Source organism: Trichosurus vulpecula, chromosome 3, assembly GCF_011100635.1.
Source record: "Trichosurus vulpecula isolate mTriVul1 chromosome 3, mTriVul1.pri, whole genome shotgun sequence".
In the NCBI taxonomy this organism is placed as follows: Eukaryota; Metazoa; Chordata; class Mammalia; order Diprotodontia; family Phalangeridae; genus Trichosurus; species Trichosurus vulpecula.
In genome coordinates, this window is record NC_050575.1 from 15340263 (window position 1) to 15367312 (window position 27050).

The window sequence follows — 27050 nt, forward strand, 5'->3', positions numbered from 1 at the left end:
AGATAAACAAATCCAAGGTCATTTGAAACAGCAGAGAAGAGATCGTTAAAAAGTGGAATGATGAAGGGAGACTTCACTGATGAGAAAATGAAAGCTGATATGAACCTCAAAAAGAGCTAAGGCTTCTAAAAGACCAAAATAAGGAGGGAAGTGCATTCTAGGCATGAGATGCAGCTTGTGCAAATGTTCGCAGGCTGGAGATGTGATCCTATTTCAGCCTGAGTTTGGCTGGGAAGTTAAAGGCATCAAAAGAGGAATAACATGCAATGAGGCTGAAAAGGCAAAGTAGAGATAGATTTTGGAGTTTTACATGTCAGGCTGATAAATTTGTATTTTATCCTAGATGAAATAAGGATTCAGTAGAGACTTTAGAGTAGGAGAGGGACCCAATTAGGCCTGTGCATTAGGAAGATTATTTTGGCAGTTTGGGGAAGAGTGGATTAGAAAGGAGAGGCTGGAATCAGCTATTAGAATACTGTGGGCCATCAGTGATGAGGGTCCGAACTAGAGGAGACCATGTGAATAGAGGGAAGAGGTCAGAGTATGAAATCTTGCAGAGGGAAATACCAACCAGATTTGGCAGCTGACTGAAATATTACAGGTGAGGGTGAGGAAAAGGGCAAGATTTGCCCCAGGTTATAACTAGGAAGAATCCAGAGACTCTGAATCTCCTCTTCCCCTCCCCCAATTCTGAGATAGCTTCATTTTTAAGCAAGCTACTTAGGACATGACGCAGCCTCTCACACAGTGACTTTAATTCAGAGGTTTAAGCCCTGTTCACAATTCAGTTCTGACAACTCAGTTCAGTCAAAAGAATGTTCTTACCAAGTCAAGGTACCATAGCCAAATGGGTTAGTTCCAAACCTACCCTATAAATTATGCGTCCACAAAAAGAGACTGAGGATGGAAGAGTAGGAGTAAAGGGTAAGCTTCTGGAGGAGACAGGAGGGAATGGGATCAAGGGTACAAATAGAGGAATTAGCCTTGATAAGGAAAAAGGTCACCTCTTTCTCAAAGATTTGATCAAAGGATGAGGGCAGGTGAAGTGTAGGGTGTGAAGAGGGGACTGAGGTGTGGGGTAGGGGAGATGAGGAAGTTGACCCCAAGGCCCTGTCCTGGGCTCTCTTCTTTTCTCTTGATTCTCTCTCACTTTTGACAACGGGTTTAATTATCATCATTCTATAGAGATGATTTTCAGATCTATCAATCCAGCCCTAGTCTCTTTCCTGAGCGCCAGTCTCCCATCACCAGCTGCCTATTGGGCATTTCAAACTGGATGTCCTAGAGACATCCCAAACTTAACTGGATTAAAACAGAATTCATTATTTTTCCCCCAAAACCCATCCCTTCTCTGGACTTCCTTATTTCTGTCAAGAGCACCACCACCCTACTAATCTCCCAGGTTATCCACCTTAACATTAGCCTTGATCGCTTACTAGCCCTTTCTGTATATATTTGGGAGTTATCAATACAGAGGAAAGAATGCTGGGTCTCACAGTGGGTTCAAGAACCGGCCCTGCCACATCTCCCAGTGTAACTCTGGGCAAGTCATTTAAATACCTTTCTAAGCCTTGGTTTCCTCATATATAAAATGAAGATGTTGGACCAAGTGACCTTTAAGGTCCCTTCCATAGCTATGATCCATTCAGGTCCCACATTTTCTTATTTCCACTTCCATAACAATTTTGCATCTGACTCTTTCTTTCTACTCACACGGCCTTCAGCCTAGGTTAGGCCCTCATTATCACCCATCTGAGTGACTGCAATAGCTTTCTTGTTGGTCTCACCATCTCAAGGTGAGGACCCTCCCCACCCAGAACTGCCAAAGAAATTTTCCCAGAGCTTAAGACCATGTCACTCCCCTACTCAATAAACTTTAATGTTTCCCTATTGCCTCTAAGATGAAATGACATCTGTCATATAAAACCTTTCACAACCTGCCCCTAACCAACCTTTCCAGCTTTACCACCTATTAATAACTTTTTCACACTCTGTGGTTCAGCCAGACTGACCTTTCTGTTCTTCACACATGGTACTCCAACTCTCATTTTCATACCTTTATGCTTAGAATACACTCCCTCCTCCTCTTAAAATTCTTTATTTCCTTCTCAACTCTTCTGGTCTCAACTTAAGCACTACATTTTTCATGAAGATTTTTCTCATCTCCCCAATTCTTAATGCCCTCTCTTCCCAAATCACCTTGCATTTATTTTGCATCTGTGCCATGTATGCTTATTTATACACATGTGGTCTCCCCTGATAGATTGTAAGCAGCCTGAGGGCAAGTGCTATTTCATTTTTATCACTGTATGTATCCATAGAACGTAGCATATTGACTGCTACATTACAGGTAACTTAGTAAATGCTTGTCGATTTATTGATTGATGGTCTCAATTTTCTCAGTAAAGTAGGAAGTGGAATGGGTCATCTGCTGGAAGAAAAAAGGAAACAAACATTTGTTAAATACCTAGTGTCTGCCAGGCACTGTACTTTACAAATATTATCTCATTTGATCATCACAACAACCCTGTAAGGGAGGGGCTATTATTATCCCCATTTTGCAATTGAGGAAACTGAGGCAAACAGGTTAAGTGATTTTCCCAAGGTCACACAGCTGGGAAGTGTCTGAAGCCAAATTTGAATTCAGTTCCTCCTGGCTCCAGGCCCAGCACTCTATCCATTGAGCCACCCAACTGCCTCTGCTGAGAGATAAGGGGCTGAAGAAGGCTTAGGGGCTTTGGGGAGAAAGAAGAAGGTTTGGAACAGTCTTTTCTGGATATGCAATGAAGTTGATAAGAAAAGAAGAGAAGATTTTATACACAAAAGTGAGACATAGTTGAGATCAGATGACATGGACTTGTATTGGACCAGTTATCATAGTTAATGGCATTTAGTAACATGGGAATGAGAAAAGGCAAGAGTACAGTTTGGGGGTATTGGCTAAGGGTAGAGGATTGATGGGGTATGCATCATGATAGGGACAGGAGCAAGGCATTCAAAGGTGGAAGACGACACATTAGTTGAACTAGTTACCTACAAGGTCAAGACCATAAAGAGAAAAAAAATGAGGCCAAACATGGGTTAAAAATTAGGAAAAGAGAAAGGGGTTGAGAGACCAAAGATCACAGGGGGATGAGAAATAATATTTAGAGTGAGTCAAAGTAAGAGGTGGAAAGATAAAAGATATTGATCATCGAGACAATTTTTGAGTTTAAGATTATGAAATTAGCATGGTTATAGGCAATAGTGAAGATCTAAGCCACCCTTGTGAGTGACTAAGGTGGAATAAACAGAGCTGAGGAGGCTGAATAATTAGGAGATCAGGGTGTTTGAGGAGATGTGTCTAAGAGTGAAGGTATTGGAAAATGTAAGAATGCCATCCAGACACAGAATTCTTTGAGAAGGGAGGGGAGAATGACCTGTATATCATGGTGGCAAGGACATGGATGAGATGATGTAGACAGAGAGGAAACTGAAGGAGGTGTTGCAAAGTGATGGAAGCAAAAAGGGTCTAAATATGGCAGTGGGTGCCAAGGAGAAAGCTGACTCCTTCTCCTGGCCCAGCATGTCCAGCAAGGTCAAAGAAGGAGCAGCCTACACTGGAGAAGGTAGCAAGGAATGCTGTATCTCTTCTGGAGACAGCAAGGTATCCATGAGCGCCGACAGACAGAAAGAATGTGAGGTGAAGAGGCCTAGGAAGAAGGGAAGTTGTTAACAATAGAATGGTAGTTCCAGAGCATACATTCGACCAGACAGGCAGAGACTAAAATGTTTTGGAAACTACAAAGACCTTTGTAAACTCAAAGTCCTCCATAAACTATAAGTTTATTTGTAAATGTTAAAGTACATTAAAAACTGTGATATGCAAATGGGAGATATTATTATGATGTATCTTGTTCTCCTCTTTTTCAGTGTAAAATAGAAATGGCCCTGAGACAAATGATTATCTTCTTTTTCTTTAATATTTATTTAATTATATTTAATTAAAATACATTTTATATTTAATAGCTATCATTCTTTAATATTTCATGTTCTATGGACTATTGCACAGGTGGATAAAATAGCTGCTTTTATAATTGAATTAAAAAATATTAGGATATAAATTGCTCTTGGGTAGGTTCACCAAAAGCATGCTCTGGACAACTCTAATAGCAGACAGGATAATGTATCTCATCTTGGACTCATGTAACTTTGATTTCAATACTCCATAGTTGGAACGCTTTTTTTGTTCCACATAGCTTTGAGATTATGAGTATTTGGTATGGCAATATCCAAAAATACTGCCTTTAAAGTTTTATGGATCAATGGTATGTCCAGGTGGTTGTGGGCTATAGCCCTGGTGGTCTAGTTGGTGGTGGTCTAGTTCTAGTATACTTCATCACTTGAATTCTCAAGGATATTTTGAGGTCCATATTTGTAGGATGGGGATTTGTCATCTATTAGTTGATGAAAGCTTCTGATCTATAATTCTAGCTACCAAGTGGTATCTTGCTAGGTATTTAGCAGGTAAGTGCTAGATTTTTTGTGGTCTACAATGATATGCTGCACATTTAGGGTTAGTTTCTATCATCTCCTTGCATAAATTTACCTTGATCAATAAATCAGGATAACCCTTCTGTAGGTTATGGTGACAGAAATCCTTAATTGCCCTTATAGGTCCCACCATTTCTATAAATAAATCCATGTGACCCAGGCATTTGTTTGACTCTTCTTTGTTGACATGTTGTTGGATTAATTCATGTGGGTGTTGCCTATAGAGGGCCTTTTGATTCCATTCTTGGATCTTAGTCATTTCATAAGTTCCATCTAGAAGTAAACCATTTTCAGTAATGTTCTGCAAATCCAACAAAGTATATTTATCGTAAACCTACTGATGACAGAGGAGTAATTTCTGCTTGTTCCAAAAATACTTCTGTTTTTAACCTGTTGCTCTTTAGCTGACTTGGGGTGATGGACCCTGCGTTTTATAATATTGAGTGAGCTTTTTTCAGTATATCTTCCATCTTTTATGGTCAAGCTTGTATTTCCAAAAGTGTATGTTAATACTGGCATCACATAGGTGGTATCACATAAGTGTTCATTGCTTTAATCATGGTTCTCCCCCCCCCCCCCCCGCCCCCATTGTGCTTTGAAATTAGGATGTTGCTTAGCCTCTTGATATATATAGCCACAGATAATCTCTTGGATGGGTTTATGCTCGATTTGTCTTGCCTAAAGGCACTCAAAGTATTTGTAAATAATGCCCACATCTATTGGTTCAAAGTGACCCCTGAATTCAAGCTCAGATTGTTCAATCTTTATCTTTCCTGGGGGTACATTAAAATTTTTATGATTAATGAGTCCAAATGACACTTTGATGTCACTGCCAAAAGATTCCACAAGATGGAGTGTTAAAATCTGTTTTTCTGCGGACCCAAATAATTTGATGTCATCCATGTACAACAAGTGATTCATAAAATGTATGACTACCTCTAATTTGGAAATAAAACTCACTTCCATTTAGGAGAGATGGGATTTAAGGATATGTAGATCCCTTAGGGCATGAAATTGTCTCCCTGAAAAATATCCCATTTTATGCCAGTTGTCCTTGGCATTGTTTTGGTGGCATTTTATAAATAGGGAATGGTTTTCTACATGGACACCAAATGCTCTAGTGTTCTCACAGTGTCTGAATGTATTTGATATATTTGCATAAGCCATGGGTGTGGAACTAACCTAAAGGCTTTGCAATGATTAGTAAAGCAATATAAATAGTGTGATATTTGCCCTTTGTACCCCTGGGGCTTTGCAGCATACTCTTTTTGCTCTTTAAGCAATATATTGTTTTATTTTGTTCATAGATTTTTAAACATTAAAGGCTATGAACACTTTCTATTCAAGCATACATACAAAGCACATAAATATGTAATTTAGAGATGTCACTGATATCCTCATATTGTAGTAGAGAAGGGGACACAGAAAGACAGTCAGAAAATAAAAGTATATTAGAAATTCTATATTTCCTTTCTCTTAAGAAAGGTGGAATCCAGCCTGTATTTGAGAGAAAGTTTGAACGTATGTTACTAGTTGGGGCAGCTAGGTAGTATAGTTAGTGGATAGAACACTGGCCCTAGAGTCAGGAGGACCTAAGTTCACATGCAGCCTCAGACATTTACTAGCTATGTGTGACCCTCGACAAGTCACTTCACCCCCATTGCCTCTCCCAAAAAAAGTAATTAATTTAAAAAGTATATTGCTAGTAATTAATGTACCACTGTGAAGTATTTGAACTAATTATTATGGATTTTGACCAATCCCTCCACTTTCCAGGTTTTTAAAAAGGCTGGCATTTCAGTAACAGTCACCTCCTTTGATATAATTGTCCTGTATTCATTATGTGGACAGTGCTAAAGCTTTGTGTTTCACAGTTGTACCAATTTGTGTTTTTGTTGTGTTGGACTTCTTTTTTGTTGTTGTTGTTTGGTTGGGTTTTTTCTTACATTTTATCATTTTTATTTAATATTTTATTTTTCAACATTGATTTCCACAAGATTTTGAGTTACAAATTTTCTCCCCATTTCTACCCTCCCCCCCATCCAAGATGACATATATTCTGATTGCCTCATTCCCCAGTCAGCCTTCCCTTCTGTCACGGCATTCCTGTCCCCTTCCCCTTTCCACTTACTTTCTTGTAGAGCAGGATAGATTTCTATGTCCCATTCCATATGTATCTTGTTTTCCAGCTACATGCAAAAAAACAACTTTTTTTTGAGCATCTACTTTTAAGACTTTGAGTTCCAAATACTCTCCTCTCTTCCCTTCCCACCCACCCTCCCTAGGAAGGCAAGCAATTCAACATAGATCACACCTGTATCATTATGTAAAACACTTCCACAATGTTCATGATGTGAAAAGCTAACTATATTTCCTTCCATCCTATCCCATCCTCCTTTATTCAATTTTCTCCCTTGACCCTGTCCCTTTTCAAAAGTGTTTGGTTTTGATTACCTCCTCCCCCAATCTGCTCCACCCTTCTATCATCCCCCTTTGTTTATCCCCTTCCCTTTACTTTCCTGTGGAGTAAGATACCCAGTTGAGTGTGTATGTTATTCCCTCCTCAGGTTGAATCTGATGAGACTAAGATTCATTCATTCCCCCTCACTTGCCCCCTCTTCCCTTCCAACAGAACTGCTTTTTCTTGCCACTTTTATGTGAGGTAATTTACCCCATTCTATCTCTCCCTTTCTCCCTCTCTCATTATATTCCTCTCTCACCCCTTAAATTTATTTCATTTTTTAGATATCATCCCTTCATATTCAACTTACTCTGTGACCTCTGTCTATATATATATATATATATATATATATATATATATATATATATATATATATATATATATATATATATATATATATTATTCCCTTCAACTACCCTGATACTGAGAGAGGTCTCATGAATTACCACATTATCTTTCCATGTAGGAATGTAAACAAAACAGTTCAACTTTAGTAAGTCCCTTAAGAATTCTTTTTCTTATTTACCTTTTCATGTTTCTTTTGATTCTTGTATTTGAAAGTCAAATTTTCTATTCAGCTCTTGTCTTTTCACTGAGAAAGCTTGAAAGTCCTCTATTTCATTGAAAATCCACATTTTGTCTTGGAGCATGATACTCAGTTTTGCTGGGTAGGTTATTCTTGGTTTTAATCCTAGCTCCTTTGACCTCCAGAATATCATATTCCAAGCCCTTCAATCCCTTAATGTAGAAGCTGCTAGACCTTGTGTTACTCTGATTGTGTTTCCACAATACTCAAATTGTTTCTTTCTGGCTGCTTACAGTATTTTCTCCTTGACCTGGAAACTCTGGAATTTAGCAACAATATTCCTAGGAGTTTTCTTTTTGGGATCTTTTTCAAGAGGCAATCGGTGGATTCTTTCAACTTCTATTTTGCCCTGTGGCTCTAGAATATCAGGGCAGTTCTCCTTGATAATTTCTTGAAAGATGATGTCTAGGCTCTTTTTTTGATCATGGCTTTCAGGTAGTCCAATAATTTTTAAATTATCTCTCCTGGATCTATTTTCCAGGTCTGTGGTTTTTCCAATGAGATATTTCACATAGTCTTCCATTTTTTCATTCCTTTGGTTCTGTTTTATAAAATCTTGATTTCTCATAAAGTCACTAGCTTCCACTTGCTCCAATCTAATTTTTAAGGTGGTATTTTCTTCAGTGGTCTTTTGGACCTCCTTTTCCATTTGGCTAATTCTGCCTTTCAAGGCATTCTTCTTCTCATTGGCTTTTTGGAGCTCTTTTGACATTTGGGTTAGTCTATTCTTTAAGGTGTTATTTTCTTCAGTATTTTTTTTGGTCTCCTTTAGCAAGTTATTGACTTGTTTTACATGGTTTTCTTGCATCACTCTCATTTCTCTTCCCAATTTTTCCTCTACTTCTCTTACTTGCTTTTCCAAATCCTTTTTGAGCTCTTCCATGGCCTGAAACCAATTCATATTTTTTGGAGGCTTTTGATGTAGGCTCTTTGATTTTGTTGACTTCTTCTGGCTGTATGTTTTGATCTTCTTTGTCACCAAAAAAGGAATCTAGATTTTGAGTTTGAGTCTGAGTTCATTTTTGCTGCCTGTTCATGTTCCCAGACAACTACTTGATCCTTGAGCTTTTTGTCAGTGTGTGACTGCTTGTACAGTACAGAGTACTTTGTCCCAAGCTTTAGGGTCCAAGTACTGCTGTTTTCAGAGCTACTTCTACTCCACAGTCACCCCAGGCTCTGTCACAGCAGCTCTCCTCCTCCTCCAAGAACCGCCAACCAGGGCTGCAATACAGATCCAAGCAGGGCCCAGCAAGAGAACTTGCCTTTGTGCCCACAAAGCATTCCTTGCACTCCCGCTCTGATCCGCTGCTATATTCCTCCCACATGTGAGCCAGGGACTGAGGAAGCAGCTGACACTGTAGCTCTGGAAGCAGCCTCAGGAGCTTCCTGCTGCTGCTGCCACTACCACCCTCAGGGCTGGTGGCTGGACGGCTCTGAACTCTATTCTGCAGTTTCCCACTAACCTGCTCTTTGACATTTGTGGGTTGAGAAGTCTGGTTAAGTGCCATAGCTCACTGTTTCATGGCCCCAAGGCCTGTTCCACCTGGCTGATTCTGGGTCTGGTGTGTCCCGGCCTGGCCCATGCTGGGCTGCCCTCCACTCTCAGCACCATGTGATAGACCCTTCCCAGCGACCATCCAGGCTCTCCTGGGCTGGAGGCCTGTTTCCTTCTGCTATTTCGTGGGTTCCACAGCTCTAGAAATCATTCAGAGCCATTTTTACCAGTGTTTGGAGGGATTTGGGGGAGAGCTTAAGCAAGTTCCTGCTTTCTAGCCACCATCTTGGCTCTGCCCCCCTGTGTTGGACTTCTTATGATGCTATAGATGGCCTGAAATTTTCCACATCTTTTTTTTAAATAGAAGCAAAGGGAGGGTCTGAATGTGGTAGATATTCTTAAAGAGAAGGGAAACATTCTTTTCTCTTCTCTGATTTCTTTGAATCTCCAGTCACCATAGTAAAGCATTTTTAAGTATTATTGGATTGCATATTTTTGCTTATACTTCTTTGATTCTAGGTATCTCCTTTAAATTTTGACTTTTACTTTCAGTTGCAGAATTTGTAATAGCTTTTGTTTTCTAGCTATATTTCTATGTGTCTCTTTTTATTGCCTTTAATTGGGTGATAGGCAGGTCATATTTCTCTATTATACATACTGGCTAAGTATTGAGAATGTATTATTGTTCCTATTTCATTTTTCTCATCCTTTTCTATGGTATTGAGCTAGAAATAGTCCTGGGACAAGTCACTATTCTTTTTTTAATTAACTTTTTTTGCTACATTTTAAGTTCCAAACTGTCTGCCTCCCTCCCCACTTTGCACTAGAGAAGGCCCCAATTTGATGCAGATATAGATATATAGCTATATAAATGTAAAACCATACTCTGCAGACCGCTGTTTATCGGTTCTGATTCTGGAGGTGGATAGCATCTTCCTTCATAGGTCCCTTGTAGTTGATTTGAATATTTATAATACTCAGAATAGCTTAGTTGTTCACAGTTATTCTTCAAACAATATTGCTGTTACTATATTCAGCATTCTCTTGGTTCTGTTCATTTGATTCTTCATTATTTCCCTGCAAGTCTTACCGTGTTTTTTTTAAATCATCCTGCTCGTCATTTCTTACAGCACAGTAGTATTCCATCACAATAATATACTGGAACTTGTTCAGCTATTTCCCAATTGATGGGCAGGCCCTCAGTTTCTGGTTCTTTGCTACCACAAAAAGAGCTGCTACAAATACTTTAGAATGTATGGGTTCTTTCCCTTTTTCCCTGATCACCTCGAGAAACAGACCTAATGGGGGGATTGCTGGGTCAAAGGGTATACATACACAGTTTTATAACTCTTTGGGTATAATTGCAGATCGCTCTTAGAAATGGTTGGATCAGTCCACAGTTTCACTAATGGTGTATTAGTGTCCCAATTTTTCCACATCCCCATCTAACATTTGTCATTTTCCCCTTCTATAGTTTTAGCCAATCTGATAGGTATGAGATAATATTTCAAAACTTTTTAAATTTACATTTCTCTGATCCATAATGATTTTGAGCATTTTTCATATGACTTTATATAGCTTTGATTTCTTCATCCAAAAACTGCATGTTCATATCCTCTGACCATTTATCAATTGAGGGATGACTCATATTCTTAGAGCTTTGACAAAGTTCTCTATCTATTTGAGATATGAGACCTTTATCCAAGAAGCTGTCTATAAAATTTTTTCCCAATTTTCTGCTTTCCTTATAATCTTATCTACATTGGTTTTCTTTATACAAAAGCTTTTAAATTTAATGTCATCAAAATTATCCATTCTATATCTCACAATGCTCTCTGTCTCTTATTTATTCATAAATTCTTCTCCTATCCATAAGTCCGATAAGCAATATGTTCCATGTTCTTTAATTTACCTATGATGCCTCCCTTTACATCTAGGTCATGTATCCATTTTGACCCTGCTATTATTCTTTTACATTTGATGGTCTACAAACTATTGCACTGGTGGATGTTTTTAATGGCTTTTTGCAGTTGAATGTAAGTATCAGGATATAAGCTCTTCCTCTGTAGGCTCACAGAAACGCCCTCAGCATCTCTCCACCAGCAGACAGGACAAGAGAGTTGACATGCACCTCATCCTGTTCCCACATGATTCTGATCTCTACTCGGTATATTTTGACAGCTTTTCATTCCATATAACTTGGAGGTTATGAGTATTTGTGAATATATGGAGACAGCTACTTTAAATGTTGCTCTTAAGATTTTTGTGGTTTGGTATTATATCCTGGTGATTGTCAGCAATAGTTCGGTCTGTGATAGTAATCTAGTTTCAATACAGTTTATTGTTTGAGTTTTACAGGATATTTTGAAGGCTGTATTTGTAGTATGGTCATTTATTGCCTGTCTATCCATAAAAGATAGTGAGCTTCTCATGTATAACTTGAGTCGCCAGATCATGTCTTTTCTAGGTATTTCATATGTTTTAAGTTTCTGCAGCTTGTAATGATATGTTACATAGTTTCTACTACTTTCTCCTATAATCTATACTGATTCTACCATCATGATTGTTACTAGAAAAAGAAAATGGAAGGGAAGACTGACGGTAGTCAAAAAGTAAAAGCAGATGTGAATGGGGTGAGGCCTGCCCTGATCTGGCCTCCATTCTCCCTGATGCCTATTGGTTTGAAAGGTTAGGAAATGGTGCCCCCTATGTGTTACATTATATCACGAATAGCTAGATTAATAAACGGTTGGATGGATGGATGGATGGATGGATGGATGGATGGATGGATGGATGGGATTCATGGATAGACTGAATGGACGGACTGTTGGATGGAACAATGGATGAAGGGATGGCTATACAGTGCTTCTATGATGGGAAGTTCTATGAAGAATGTTCTATGATTCTAAATTCCCTTCCAGTTCTGGCATTCTGTGCTCTAACATCTCTTTCAGCTTTGACATACTGTATTGTATGATTCTAAGGTTCGTTGTAACTTTCACATTCTATATTTTATGTTCCAAGGTCACTTTCAGGGACCTATGAGTGTCCTATATGTCCTATGATTTGAATGTTCTTTAAACTCAAAAAAAATTACAATCTAAATTGACTCTTGAGTGGGGATTTCAAACCCCAAGGGAGATAGCTGAGGTGTTAATGGAAGATCTCTATCTCTGCATACCTCACGTTGCTCCACACAAACAATTATCACTGTCTCTACATGTTGACCTAGTTCAGGGTGGAAACGAGATCCAAGTAGAGAACTACTGCAGTAGTAGAAAGAGGCACAGAATAAGGGAGTAATCCTGGAGGAGATGTCTTGAGCCAACTCTAGAAAATAAGAGAATGCAGAACTGAAAGGGACTTTAGAAGTGTAGGACATGAAATGTTGAGAGTAGAAAGGACCTAAAAGGTAGCAACAGAGAAGTGGAAGCTGATTGGTCTTAAAGAATAGGTTGGATTTGGAGGGGCAGAAAAAGTGGGAAGCAGAGCATTCAAGGTAGGGAAGCATATGCCAGGAGTTTTCTGATATTAATCAGGTTGTAATCTAGTTTGTGGAGGGGAATAATAAGAGATGAGGTTAGAAAGACAGGTAGAGTTAGGTTTTAGCTACAATGCCAGGATTTGGAGTTTGGTTTTATGCTAAAGACTAGAGGGAGCCTCTGAAGGTTTTGATCAATGAGTAGCTTTAGGAAGATTATTTTGGCAACTCTGTGAAGGATAATTAGGTCAGAGGAAAGACTAAAGGCAGGGAGATATACTAGAAGCCTAGGCAAGTGGTGTTGAGGGCCTCAACTAGGATGCTGGACATGTGAGTAGGGAGAAGGGAGTGGATGAGAAAGAACTTATGGATGACTCTTCAACAGGCTACACATATTGAGGATGAAGGAGAAGGAAGAATCAAGGGTGACATTTTTCAAAGCCAGGTAACTTGGAGGGTAGATGCTCTCAACAGAAATAGGAAAGTTGAGAGGGCAACTGAATTTAGGGAGGCTAACGCTTCGTTTTATTTTGGACATGATGAGTTCAAGATGCCAATAGCATATCCAAGTAAAGATGTCCAGCAGGCCGTTGGAAACTGAGAGTTCAGAGATTAGAGAATTATTAAGGATACAGATAAAGACCTGGGAGTCCTTTCATCTCATAGAGATTCTTGGAGGTCTAAATTGCTAAAATCAAAAGGAGCCTTAAAAATCAGATGTAGCCCAACCTCCTAATTTTCTAGAAAATAAACTGAGGCCCTGAAAAGTGAAAGAATGACTTGACCTCAGATCCTAAGTGATAGTTGTGGGACTCAAACTGGCAGCATTGAGTGGTGAAAAGTGGGTCAATTGGGGAGTCAGATGAACTAAGTTCAAAGCCCGGATCTAACATGGATGTTACCTTGGGTAAGTGAGTCAACCTCTCTGAGCCTCTATTTCCACCTCTTTTTTTAAATAAAGAGGTGGAAATAGATAACCTCTCAGACTGCTTCCAGCTCTCAGTCAATGAGCCTATTCTTCTAACTCCATATCCATTTTCAGGGCACCAGGGTGTTTATTCATGGATGGATGTACAAATGGAATCTTTAGCTTACACAAGCCACTCATCTGTCAAACAACTTAGGCTAAGAAAGAGCTAACCTGATCATTGGAAGGGGAGGGGGAGGGGCCTGGTTTGCAGACAATTTTTGGTTGGTCTGTATTCACATAATTCCTAATGCCTATTGTCCAGAAGTTTTTTCCTTTAATTTTTAAGCCCATGTGTATTTTAAAGGAAATTCAATCTGTATGTTTCTGATTCATGTACACTTTAATCATTATACTGCTATTTTGTAAGAGCCATTTGAAGTCCGGGAAGTCTTTTGATGCTGTTTAAAAGGCTTTTAATAAGCATTTTAATCCTTTTTCTCTTAAAAACAGGAAGTAATAGTTTGCCAGCAGTTTAAAAAAAAAAAACTTCAGCACCAGAAGGTCCAAGTTTGGTTCTAAACTCCAACCCTAGGAGTTCTCAGGGGCTCCTAATCCCAGACAGATGGGAATTTCTATGCCCAGCTTCAGCTCCAAAACCCCTACTCTTCAGAGAGAAATGATGCCTCCTCATTTCCAGGCCCCATGAATACATACATATCTGCTGTTTCACTGGCCTAGCTTCACAAGGGAGTGCAAGTGGCCTATAACATTAGATCATGTTTTGAGGAGGCTAGAATTCCATTCCCTCTCCCAAATCTCCCTACTACCCATCATAGTCTCTGAAATTTCACCATTGAATATTATGAATCCCTATTCTCTAGGCTTTCAATGAAGTTTTTTTTTGTTTGATTTGTTTGTCTTCAGAGAGCATCTTCTATCCCTGTCATTCTACAAATAAAGAAATTGAGGCCCAGAGAAATTAAGTGGCCTTGCCTTCCCCACTTTGTAGCAAATAGCAAAGCCAGGTACTCTGAGCTAGAAGGGCTCTAGATTCATAGAACCATGTGGTCACAGGATTTTAGACCTAGAAAGGACTTCTTCCCTCTGTTTCCTTTTTTCTTCCATCCTTTCTTCCTTCCTTCCTTTGTTCCTTTTCTTCCTTCTTTTCTTTCTCTATTTCTTTCTTTCCTTCCTTCCTTCTTTCTTTCTCTCTTTCTCTCTTTCCCAGATATAGGATTTCATTGAATTACAAGGCTACTGGTGGGAAATTTTCTCTACCACACAGATCACCACTCTCTCTTCAACTTCCAGTCTAGGCTCATCTCCTGTGGGCAATGAGACATTAAATGACTTCCCCAGGATCTCACAGCCAGTCTGGTGTCAGGGACTGTATTCACCCAGCTCCCCCTGATTCTAAGGCTGGATCTCTATCTCTTGTTCCATGATGTGTTTTACTCCAATCCCCTTATTTTGCAGAGAAGGAAAAGAAAGGCCAGAGAAGGAGAATGACTTGCCTGCTGCATATATCAAGTCAATAGCCAAGTAAAGGCCACCGAGGGATATTTCAGGCTTTGGGGGTCGCTGCTGCTCCCTCTCCCTAATTTAGAAAAGGGAAGAGAGTTATCCTACTATCTGTCCCACCTCCCCACCCCCTACTGGCCCACCACTACTGGGTCTCTAGAAATGACTTATTGCCCTCTGACAGAATCTTACATGAAGATGTGGGAATTCAGCACATTTATATATTGAATCCAAAAAGAGTTAAGACCGGAGACAGACAGACTTGGAGAGAGAAGGATCTACTAGGTTAATAGTAATAATGATGATGGTGATGATGGTTTACATTTAGATAGCACTTGCAGGTTTACATGGCACTTTCTTCTCAACAATCCTGTGAGGTCAGCAATGCAAGTAATATATTATCCCCATTTTACCCTTGAGGAAAATGAAGCTTAGAAACATTAAGTGATTTACCCCTAGCCCATGCTTTTAAATGTTTTCTCAATAACTTGCATGAAGGCATAGAGGCCATGCTCATTCAACTCACAGTTGATGTGACTCTGGAAGGGATAACTAACATTTTGTGTGTGGTATAAAATGTTATCACCATTTACAAAACACTTTACTGTTGGAAGAGGTCTTTACAGTTTACAAGGCACTTTCATATCTACTATCTACACCAGGCCCAAGAGAGAAGCAGACAAGGGATTCCCATTTTATTGATGAGAAAAATGAGGCCCAGGAACAAGCAGCAGCTCCCTAGGCTGGCATTGTCAGGACTGGAATACAGGAAATGGGAACACTTGACTTGACTCTGTGGGCAGGACTCTTTCCTTGATGCCAGATAAACTTTCTCCCTGTTTCTTTTTTCCTCCAACATGGGAGCAACTTCTTTTCTATAAAAAAAGGTTGGGGGAGAAGGGGGATCTGTCGACCTGTGTTTTCTTCTGTTTTTCATCAGTGACCTTTCTGTTTGCCTGGCAGGGGTAAGGATGCCATTCACAAGGGAGGGGGGAAGGGTCACATTTCCCAACGGCAATTATGGGGTGGGAGAGGACTTTGGTCCTGGCCTTGGCTCCTGCACCCTCACCTTCTTTCATTCAAAATTACTATCTTCGGATTGTGTCAACATCTGGCTGAGCTGACTTTAGCTGATTTTTTTTAAACCTGGTAAGCTTAAATTTCTAGTAGCAAATGATTAAAAACCACTTTTAATTTACTCAAACCTTTGCTTCATCAGCATCACTGATGAAGCAATTCAGTTTAGTCTGTGTCCTGAGCACCCCCTGGGGGTCCTGCCCACACTGTGGAAAAAGGGGAAGAAAAGCCTGGGAAGAGGAGGTACAGGCCCCACCATCAAGAGCTCCCATACTGTTGAGGAAGGTCAGGCATGGAAATCAACAGGCAAAAGATACCAAACCAATACAGAAGTTAATACAGGGCAAAATTTAGCATAAGGGTCAGCTAGGTGGCTCAGTGGATAGCGTTACTGAGCCTGGAATCAGAAAGACTCACCTTCCTGAGTTCAAACCCAGCCTTAGCTATTACAAGCTATTACAAGTGACCCAAGCAAGTCACTTAACCATATTTGCCTCCATTTCCTCATCTGTAAAAATGACCTGGAGAAGGAAATGTCAAATCACTCCAATATCTTTGCAAGAAAACCCCCAATAGGAGATTTCCAGGAGCCAAAATGACGGAGTAAGCAGTAAATCACTGTAATTCTCCATTATTCACCTCCAAACAACCATAAAATAGTTCCCTGAAACAAATCTTCCAGCAAAAATATGAAGTGAAACAATCTTTTAGCCCAAGAAATGTGGAAGATTACCAATAAAGGTCTGTCTCACTCCAGCAAAAGGGGAGCTCAGTCCAGGACAGGAAGCATCCCAGTAAGCCAGCAGCAATCCCCACCTCAACAAACCAGTGGGAAATTCTGAGCCCCAGTATGGTAGAGCAGGCAAACCCAAACACCAGGACTCCCACGTGACTCAGTATAGCTGGGGGAATGGGCAGACTCCAGCTCTAAGAACCTTCACGTGTTTCAGCATAGCCATGGGCAAACAGGGAACTTCTAGTGGCCAGACAGCCACGTGCTTCAGTGTAGCCCTGGGGAAATGCAGAAACACCCCATCAGCCTCAGCACATGCCAGACACCAGTACTAGGACTCTGACTCAGCACCAGGTAAGCTGCCAGACACCTATGACCTCCAGCAGGGAGGGCAGATTGGGAGAAGTGGAAGACAGAAGCAAAATACTGGTGAGAATGGGAAAGGATGAAAGGAGAGGAAGACAAACAGGAGGGAAAATAGGATGGAAGGAAATACCCAGTTAGTAATCATAACTGTGAATGTGAATGGAATGAACTCTCCCATAAAACAGAAGCAGATAGCAGAGTAAATCAAAAACTATAATCCTATAATATGTTGTTTACAAGAAACACACTTGAAGCAGAATGGCACACAGAGTAAAGGTAAGGTATTGGAGCAGAATATATTATGTTTCAGCTAAAGTAAGAAAAAAAAAAGCAAGGGTAACAATCCTGATCTCAGACAAAGCAAAAGCAAAAATAGACCTAATTAAAAGAGATAAGAAAGGAAACTACATCTTGCTAAAAGGTACCATAGACAATGAAGTAATATCAAACATATATGCACCAAGTGGTATGGCATCCAAATTCTTAAAGAAGAAAAGTGAGTTAAAGGTCCATGATCAAACAAGAGATAGAGAACATTATAAAATGTAAAATAAACAATTTTGATTATAGTAAATTAAAAAGCTTTTGTACAAACAAAATCAATGCATCCAAGATTAGAAGGAAAGCAGAAAGCTGGCAAACAATCTGTACAGCAAGTGTCTCTGACAAAGGCCTCATTTCTCAAATATATAGAGAACTGAAGTTATAAGAATATAAGCCATTCTACAATTAATAAATGGTCAAAGGATATGAACAGGCAGTTTTCTGATGAAGAAATCAAAGCAATCTATAGGCATATGAAGAAGTGCTCTAAATCACTGTTGACTAGAGAAATGCAAATTAAAACAACTCTGAGGTACCACCTCACACCTACCAGATTAGCTAATATGATGAAAAGAGGAAAATGATAAATGTTGGAGAGGATATGGAAAAATAGGGACACCAATGCATTGTTGGTGGAGTTGTGAATTGATCTAACCATTCTGGAGAGCAATTTAGAGCCATGCCCAAAGGACAACCAAACTGTGCGTAGCTATTGATCCAGCAATACCACTACTAAGTCTATATCCCAAAGAGAGAACAAAAATAGGAAAGAGGACCTACATGCACAAAAATATTTTATAGCAGCTCTTTTCATGGTGGCAAAATATTAGAAATTGAGGGGATACCCATCAGTTGGGGAAAGGCTGAACAAGTAGTATATGAAAGTAGTGGAATACTATTATGCAGTAAGAAATGATGAACAGGCAGGTTTCAAAATCCTGGAAGGCCTTGTATGAACTGATGCAAAATGAAATAAGCAGAACCAGGAAAACATTGTACACAGTATCAGCAACATTGCATGATGATCAACTACAAATGACTCACCTCTTCTCAGCAACACAATGATCCAAGACAAGTACAAAGGACTCATGAAGGAAAAAGCCATCCACATCCAGATAAAGAACTGATGAATACAGATCAAAGCATACTTTTTCACTTACCTCATTCCTTTTCAGGTTTTTTTTTCCTTTTGTTCTGTTTCTTCTTTCACAACTGTGACTAATATGGAAATGTATTCTACATGATAGCACATGTATAACTATCAAATTGCCTACCATTTTGGAAAAGAGGAGGGGAGGGAGGGAGAAAGAAAGAAAAAATTGGAACTCAAAATGCTGTAAAACTGAATGCTAAAAAATTAAATACTATTTTAAAAAAACAAAGAAAACTCCCAACGGGGTAATGAAGAGTCAGACCCAACTGAACACCAATAAATTTGGCATGACCGTATCTCAAGTCTCCCCTACTACACCAATGAAATTACCAGTCCTATAAAAACAAAACAAAACAAAATCCTTAAAATATTGTCAATAAATAGAGGGAAAGAGAGGACTTAAACAATGTAAAAGTGAAAGACATCAATAAATGATGATACCTTCCCTCAGGTAATTCAATGCATCTGTAGATTTTTCTCATTCAAAATTGCATAGCTAGGGGCAGCTAGTTGGTGTAGCAAAGAGAGCACCAGCCCTGGAGTCAGGAGGATCTGCATTCAAATGCAGCATCAGGCACTTGATACTCACTAACTGTGTGACACACTTTACCCAATTGCTTCGTCTCCCCCTTCCAAAAGAAAAAATTGTACAGCTGTGTAAGTAGGCATGTGGGTTGGTAGTTATCACTGTTCTCTTGTTGGCTGATTTTGTTTTGTAGTTTGGTTTGGTTTGATTTGTAACGATGAGGTTAAATACTTTTGTCCTCATTCCTTTGGTATCCTGCCTTCTTTCATTTATCAGAAGAATCATTCCCTCACTACCCTCAAAATTATGTCATCTCCAGCACAGCCTCCCTCTACATATACTTGGTCTGTCTCTGCTATTATTCCATATTTCTTTTCCTTGGTATCATTTTCACTTCCTCAGGCAACCCAACATCATTTTACATAATTTACTCTCTCCTCTGCCAGTCACTGTATCCTTAGGCAGAGCTCATACTGGCAAAAGTCCTCCTCCCAGTCCAGATGAAACAGTCAATCCATAAAGCTTTGTTAAGCTCTGCTTGGGTTCATGGGTGTGTGTGAAGTGCTGAGGATTACAAAGACAAAAAGGAAATTGTTCCTGCTCATGAGGAGCTTATGTTTAGTTGATTGAGAAAATCTTGCTTCAGTGATGAGGTTTCCCCAGTTTACATAAGCTGAGACCTCTCTTCTCTACAGGGACATTCCCAGTCCCTTGGTTCAAAGATTTCTCTTCCGCTTGGCAGTATTCATCTCCAAGCTCTACCATCAATTCCTAACACTTCTCTAAGACCCATATGATAAAGCTCCTTAGATATCCAACAATAGGCCTTCCTGTTCTCTTGTTATATTCTATTTTTGAAACACTCCCAAGTAGACAAATCTTTACCAAAGTCTCAAACCACTTTCTCTGTATCATAATCTCCAAGCTGGAAAGAACCTTGGTGAAGATCTAACCTAATGACCTAAGCAGGACAGAAATTCCCTCTATATCATTCTTGACTAGTATTCTACTTCTGCTTGAATGCGTCCTGTGATGGGGAGTTCATTACCTCTCTTTCAGAATGGTATGATATATAAAGCATTGGATTTAGGACCTGGGTTCAGATACTACCTCTGCCACTTATGATCTCTATGACCACAATTGTACCCAAGGCATTTAAACTCTCTAAGCATCAGTTCTCTCAAATCTACTATGAAGGTTCTGGGTTATATGACCTCTAGTGCTCCTTTCCAATCTAAATCTCCAATGCCATGATCCTAAGGCACCTCATTCAACCGTTGAATAGTCACGACTGTTCATTCTTTAAGTGACCTAAAATCTGTCCTCTTCTCTCCTATTTTCCCCTTCTGGAGACATAAAATGTAAGTCTAGATACAATAATCCTATGTTAGAGCAGGAAGGTACCTCAGAGGGGATGAGTCCAGCCCCGTCGTCTTACATACAGGGTGTCCCTAAAGTCTGGACACATAGGAGATCTCATTAACATCTCATTAACCATTTCACCAAAGACTGTGTTGTTCAGTGACTTTTTTTCTGGCGTATGCTAAAGGAGAAGGTGTACTCAATGAAAATCACAGATGCAACACACTTGATCGAACACATAAAGAATGAATGTGCTAAAATCGACGGCAATGTGGAGTGATTGCATTGAGTTCATGTGAATCTTGCAATGCACATCAACTTTTGCATCTCAAATGAGGGAAATTATATTGAAGATGTTATTTGTTAATATTCCAATTAAATAAAATGTTGTTGAAAATTTCATTCATTTCATTTCTTGAAAATATGCATTTTTGCCTATGTGTCCAGACTTCAGGAACACCCTGTAGATGAGGAAGCAAAGGCCCAGGAAAGGAAAGGGACAGGACTGCCCTGGGGTTACCTAGCTAGAAAGTACAAAAGTTAAGTTTTAAAGCCAAGTCTCCTGACTCCATATCTAGTTATTTTCCATGACCATGAGATCCTTGAGAGCAGATTGTCTTTTATCTTTCTATACGTCCCTAGCACTTAGCACAGTATACCTGGCATGCAGTAGGAACTTAATAAATGTTTGTTGACTGACTTTCCTCTACTTCACACTGGCCCTCCCTTAACAGTCTGCAAGATTATTGAAGACAGCTGGTGTGTTCCCTCTAAGTCTTCCTATATATCCCCAGTTGCTTCAGACTGTCTTCATATAGCACAGTTTTAAATCCCATTCTCGTCACCTTGTACATGCTTAGCTTCTCTAATAGCTTACATTTATCCGATGATTAGAAGACAGCTAGGTAGCTCAGTGGATAGAGTGCTGGGCCTGGAGTCAGGAATATCTAAGTTCAAATCCATCGTCAGACATTTACTAGCTGTGTGAACCTGGGCAAGTCACTTATCCTGCTTGTCTTACTCCTCTGGAGGAGGAAATGGCAAGCAATTCCAGTATGTTTGCCAAGAAAACCCCTTGAACAGTATTGTCATGCTATGGTCCATTGTAACAACAATGCCGCTTACAGCTACTGTGGCTGTGGAAGGCCAATAACACCAGCACACAGGAGGGCTGCTAGCATAGGTTCTTTGATCTGCTTTTCTAAGGAAAGAAACTTTAAGGAGTTTACAATCTCACTTTAATTAAACATACATATATCATTCACTTAATTCAGGGGAAAAAGTCAGCACCCTGAAGTTCAGAGCAAATACAAACAGAAATTACAAACAGAGAAAATATAAACAAAGCAAATAACACAAATCAACAGACAGGCTTCTAGCTGTCTGACCAAAACTATCCATACACAGCTACCAGGGAGAGAAGCACCAACATCTGGGTTTTCAAAGCCCGGGGGGCTCCTTAATGGCTACCCAGAGTCTCATCCAGCAAAATCGCAGGAATGGTCTTCCGATGAGGGAGCCTCAAACAAAATGCTAACCTCAGAGTATATATACCCTTTTTCAGGTCAGAGAGCTTCACACCTCTCAAGGGTTTCACACCTCTCATGACCTAACTAGCAAAAGGGTGTGGGCCTTCTTATAAACAAAGGCAAGACTCAATCAAAGGCACTTGATTGCCTTAGCGCTGAGAAGCGCTCCAAAAGAAAAGATAACAAAAAGTCCCACTTGGCTTGCCCTTGCATCCATGGCATCACAAAGAGCTGGGCATGACTCAACAGCAATATCTGGTGATTAAAATTTACAAATGATTTTTAGCAATAACAGCTAGCATTTGTTGTTGTTGTTTAATCATTTTAGTCATGTCTCACTCTTTGTGACTGACCTCCTTTGGCGTTTTCTTGGCCATGGTTCTAGAACAGTGTAACATTCCTTCTCCAGCTCATTTTACAGATGAGGAAACTGAGGCAAACAGGATGAAGTGACTTGCCCAGGGTCACACAGCTAATCAGTATCTGAAGCCAGATTTGAACTCAGGTCTTCCTGACTCTGAGCCTAACACACAGCTAGTATTTTATAATACTTTAAGGTTCTCAAAGTGCTTTATAAATATTTCACTTTATTCTCTAACAACTCTGAGGGGCAGGTGCTATCATTACCCTCACTTTATGAATGAGGAAGCTGGGCGAGGAGATATTGAGTGACTGAACCTAAGTGGACACAGCTAGTAAGTTATCTGAGGCTGGATTTGAACTCAAGTCTTCCTGCAGTCCACCTAGCTGCCTCCATTATTTGAGAAAGCATCTTAGAATCAAATATTTTCAACTGGAAGGGACCTTAGGGGTCATCTAGTTCAGCCCCCTTATTTCATAGATTAGGAAACCAAGGCCCAAAGGAATAAAATGATTTGCTCTAGGAAATACAGAAAATAATTGGCAGAGCTGAGATTTGAACACAGATCCTAGAACTCCTTTCCATTGCATCGTGCTGCCTGGATTTTATCTGATATTCCCGAATGCCTTGTGAAGTAGGACATGGATTATTACTTACATTTGGCTGTAGAATAAGTAACTCCCTTCCAGAGACACATAGAATTTCCTGTTGATCATCAGGATCTCCACCTGCTTCATCCCTCCAGCTCCTGGATTTCTTCATATGAGCATATTTTCTTAATATATGATATCATTCTGCCCCGCCCCTCTTAAGCTAGTACCAGGAAATAACAGAGCTGGGATTCAAACCCAGATCCCCTAACTACAAATTCAGTGTTCTCTCTAATAACTCCATATTGCCTATTAAAATTTGATGTACAAAATGGGATATTCCATTGCAGATGGGAAATACTGGAGATTAAAGTAAATAAATAAAGGCAGGTCTCCCAGGGCCAGCTCTAACAATGAGGGAACTCTAGCTCTGCTGTGGGCAAAGAAGCTCAGGGGGCGGGGAAATTTTCTTGGCAGCCCAGCCAAGGAGGAAGTGGGGTGTGATGGAAGAGGCGTTGGCCTTAAAGACAGAAGACTTTGGTTGGAGGCCTCCTGCTCAGCTTTACCTTCCCTCCCCTGCACTCCCATGTTGCTCAACTTCCCTCTTCTGACATCAGACATTCTCCAGTCTTTCTAATGAGTTAATAAATCTTTACATTTCCCCAACAGCTCATTGTGTTTGTCTGGAAGAGGCCTGGTCCAGAGCCTTCCTAGAAGAGTTGTGGTAGGAATGACTCCTTGAGAACTGAACCCTTGTGACAGTCCCATGGGGCCCCAGCTCCAGCCTCAGCCCCTGCCCCAGGCCCAGGGGCTAAGGGTTGACTGATTACCAAGAGGCTATGGAAAAACTGGTGAATGCCCATTTCCAGGAAGATTTCAAAGCATTATTTTTTTCCTCCCAAGAATCAATGTGGAATTCCTTGAATCCTCTTCCACTGACTTAAATACAGGAGTGAGGGCAGGGGTGAGATCCAGGACAAAAGACCCCATGGGCTCTTCTCCTTCCCAGCCTCTCAAGTGTTCCTCATCACCACCACCCCCCCCCCCGGGAATTCAGCAACTAAATGGTCCTGAAAAAGCCACAAAAAGAAAGCCAGATGTGGATTCGAGGTAGGAGGGGACAGAAAGGGCCAATGCCTCCCCCCACCTCCCCCATCCCCCACCAAAGGCCAGTGCACATAATTAGGACAGCAGCAGCCGCAACGGTGGCAGTAATAATTCATATTTTTATAGGACTGTGGTTAAAAAGTGCTTTCCTCACAATACTCTTATAAGGAAGAGAATGAAAGAATCCTTTTCCAAGTGAGGAAACTGAAGGCCCAGGCTGGTGAGGTGACTTGTCCAAGGTCACTTAGCTTTTAAATGTCAGAGTAGAAACTTGACCTGTCTCCTGACTCAAGACAAGCACTTTTATCATTCAGCCCTACAGCCTCTCTACTCTGCTGTGAGCTGCATCCTGGCTCAGCATCCTAGAACCAACCCATTTCTCCCACCTTAACCCCTTCCTCACCCACAACAATCAGAATCACCGTTAATAAGAGCACAGATCACAGAGTTAGAGCTGGAAGGGAGGCCATCGGCAGGGTGTTCCTAAAGTCTGGACCCATAGGCACCGTGGAGTTATTGCATCAAGTTCACGTGAATCTTGCAAAGCGCATCAACCTTTGCATCACAAATGATGGAAATCATACTGAAGAAGTTATTTGTTAATATTCCAATTAAATAAAATGTTGTCGAAAATTTCATTCATTTCATGTCTTGAAAATACGCATTTTTGCCTACCTGTCTAGCCTTTAGGAACACCCTGTGGTTTGGCCCTTTTACAGGACAAATGAGGAAACCGAGATGAAGCAAATTTAAATAAATTACTCAAAGTCACGTGACTAGCAGTTGTCAGAAATATCAGAAGTCAGATTTGAACCTACGTCCCCTGACACTGAATGAGACCCGAATCTAAACAACAATTCATATTTGTAAAGTATATCAGAATTTACAATTGTGTTTTCCTCACAAACTCAATACAAAGGAGTGAGAAAACTCAATAGGAAGGAAACTGAGGAACAGAAAAGTGATAAACACATTTAGGAAATGTCCGAGCTGGAACTTGAACCCTCTTTTTCTGATTCTTCTCCAAGCCTAGTATTCTATCCATGCCACTGCGCCATCTGCTCTATGATTAAAGTCAAGAGTTTTTGTAATATGAAAATGACCAGATAGGCTTCTGAGAGGGAGCCCCACAGTGAACTGCAGCTCTCGGCCCTCCCTCCCCAGCCTGGGGACAATTCTGGATAATAATCTCTGGCCTCGTTCAGACTGAAGGGAGAGAGAAGACTCCTTGGCCAAGCCAGCATCCTGACCATCCTCTCAAATGAACAAATAGAAAGGAGGTACAGATAATTCAGGCTGAGCCATGATTTTTATCCATGTCACAGGAAGTGTGACTCACTGAATTAATATTGCTCCATATGAGTCTCTGTGATGCATTTATAATGTGTCTCTAACTAGGAGAGATCTCATCGTGGAGACATTTCTGGACTTGGGGTCAGGAAGACCTTAGCTTGAATCCTCTCCTCTCTCAGACGCTTACAAGCTGTGGGACCCTGGACAAAGTTTCCTCATCTGTAACATGAAGGGCTTAGACTCAGCGGCCTTCAAGGTCCTTAACAGCTCCAAGTGTTCAATCCTATGTATGTGTGGGAGGGTAAAAAGAGAAAAGAGCCCAGGATTGAGAGTCAGACACCTGGTTCTGATCCCTGATATTAAGCTTCCCCTCTGATCATGGCCAGGTCCCTTCCACCATTTTAAGTCTTAGTTTCCTCTCCTGTAAAATGGGGAGATCGGACTAAATGCTTTCTATACTCCCTTCTACCTCCAACAATCTATGCTCTAAAATAACCCCCTGAAAGGTTTTGGGGATGTGTGGGGTTTTTGGATGTATGTTTTTCTACTTGATAATTTCTTCCTCCACCACTATCCTCCTAGTTACCCAAGGTTGCTACCCTGAAATCATCACTCCCCATTTCTAATCACTTGGTTGTTCAGTCATTTCAGTCATATCTGACCCCATTTGGGGTTTTCTTGGCAAAGATACTGGAGTGGTTTGCCATTTCCTTCTCCAGCTCATTTTACAGATGAGAAAATTGAGGAAAATGGGGTGAAGTGATTTGCCCAGGGTCACACAGCTAGTAAGTGTCTGAGGCCAGATTTGAACTCAGGAGGACGAGTCTTCCTGACTCCAGGCCCTTCACTCTATCCACTGAGCCACCTAGCTGCCCCTTGCCTAATCACCTATTACGTCCTATGTCCTACCTCTTGAAACTTTATGGTCACCTCAATTCCCATTACCGTCATCCTACCAGATTTCCATCACCTTTCATTTGAACTCATATCTTCCCAGCTGGTCTCCTCTCTCTTCTCCAATCTATCTTGCACAGCTTATTGGAGTGTTCTTCCAAACACAAAGTTCTGACCATATCACTCCCAGCTCAAAAATTTCCCATTCCCAAGGGAGACTTCTCATTGCCAATATGATAAAATACAAACTCTTATGCCTAACATTCAAGGACTTCCTAAACCTGATTTCCACCTACATTTCCAATCTTATCTCATTTTTCCTCTCCACACCTTCTCTGCGGCAGTCATTACTGATCTACTCAGTGTCCCCAGAACAAGAGCTGTGCTCTCCCTCCTTAATGCCTTTGCTCAGATTGTTTCCTGTGCCTGGAATATATTCCTCCCCTTCTTTGACTCTTAAATCAGAGAATCTGTTGGAAGAGACTTTGGAGGACAATTAGTCTAACAAGTACTAGAACAGGGAACCCTTATGCAACATGCCCAAGATTGGTCACTCAGCCTTTACCTGAGTGCCTCAAGTGACATGGAGCCCACTGCTTCCTGATGTGACTCATTTGATGCAGACTGAGAATTGGAAGAGACCGCAGAGGCCATCTAGTCCAACCCACTCATGTGACACATGATGAAACTGAAATCCATCAATAGGTTAACAGACTTGACCTAGGTAGTCTGAGAGGTAGGATTTGAA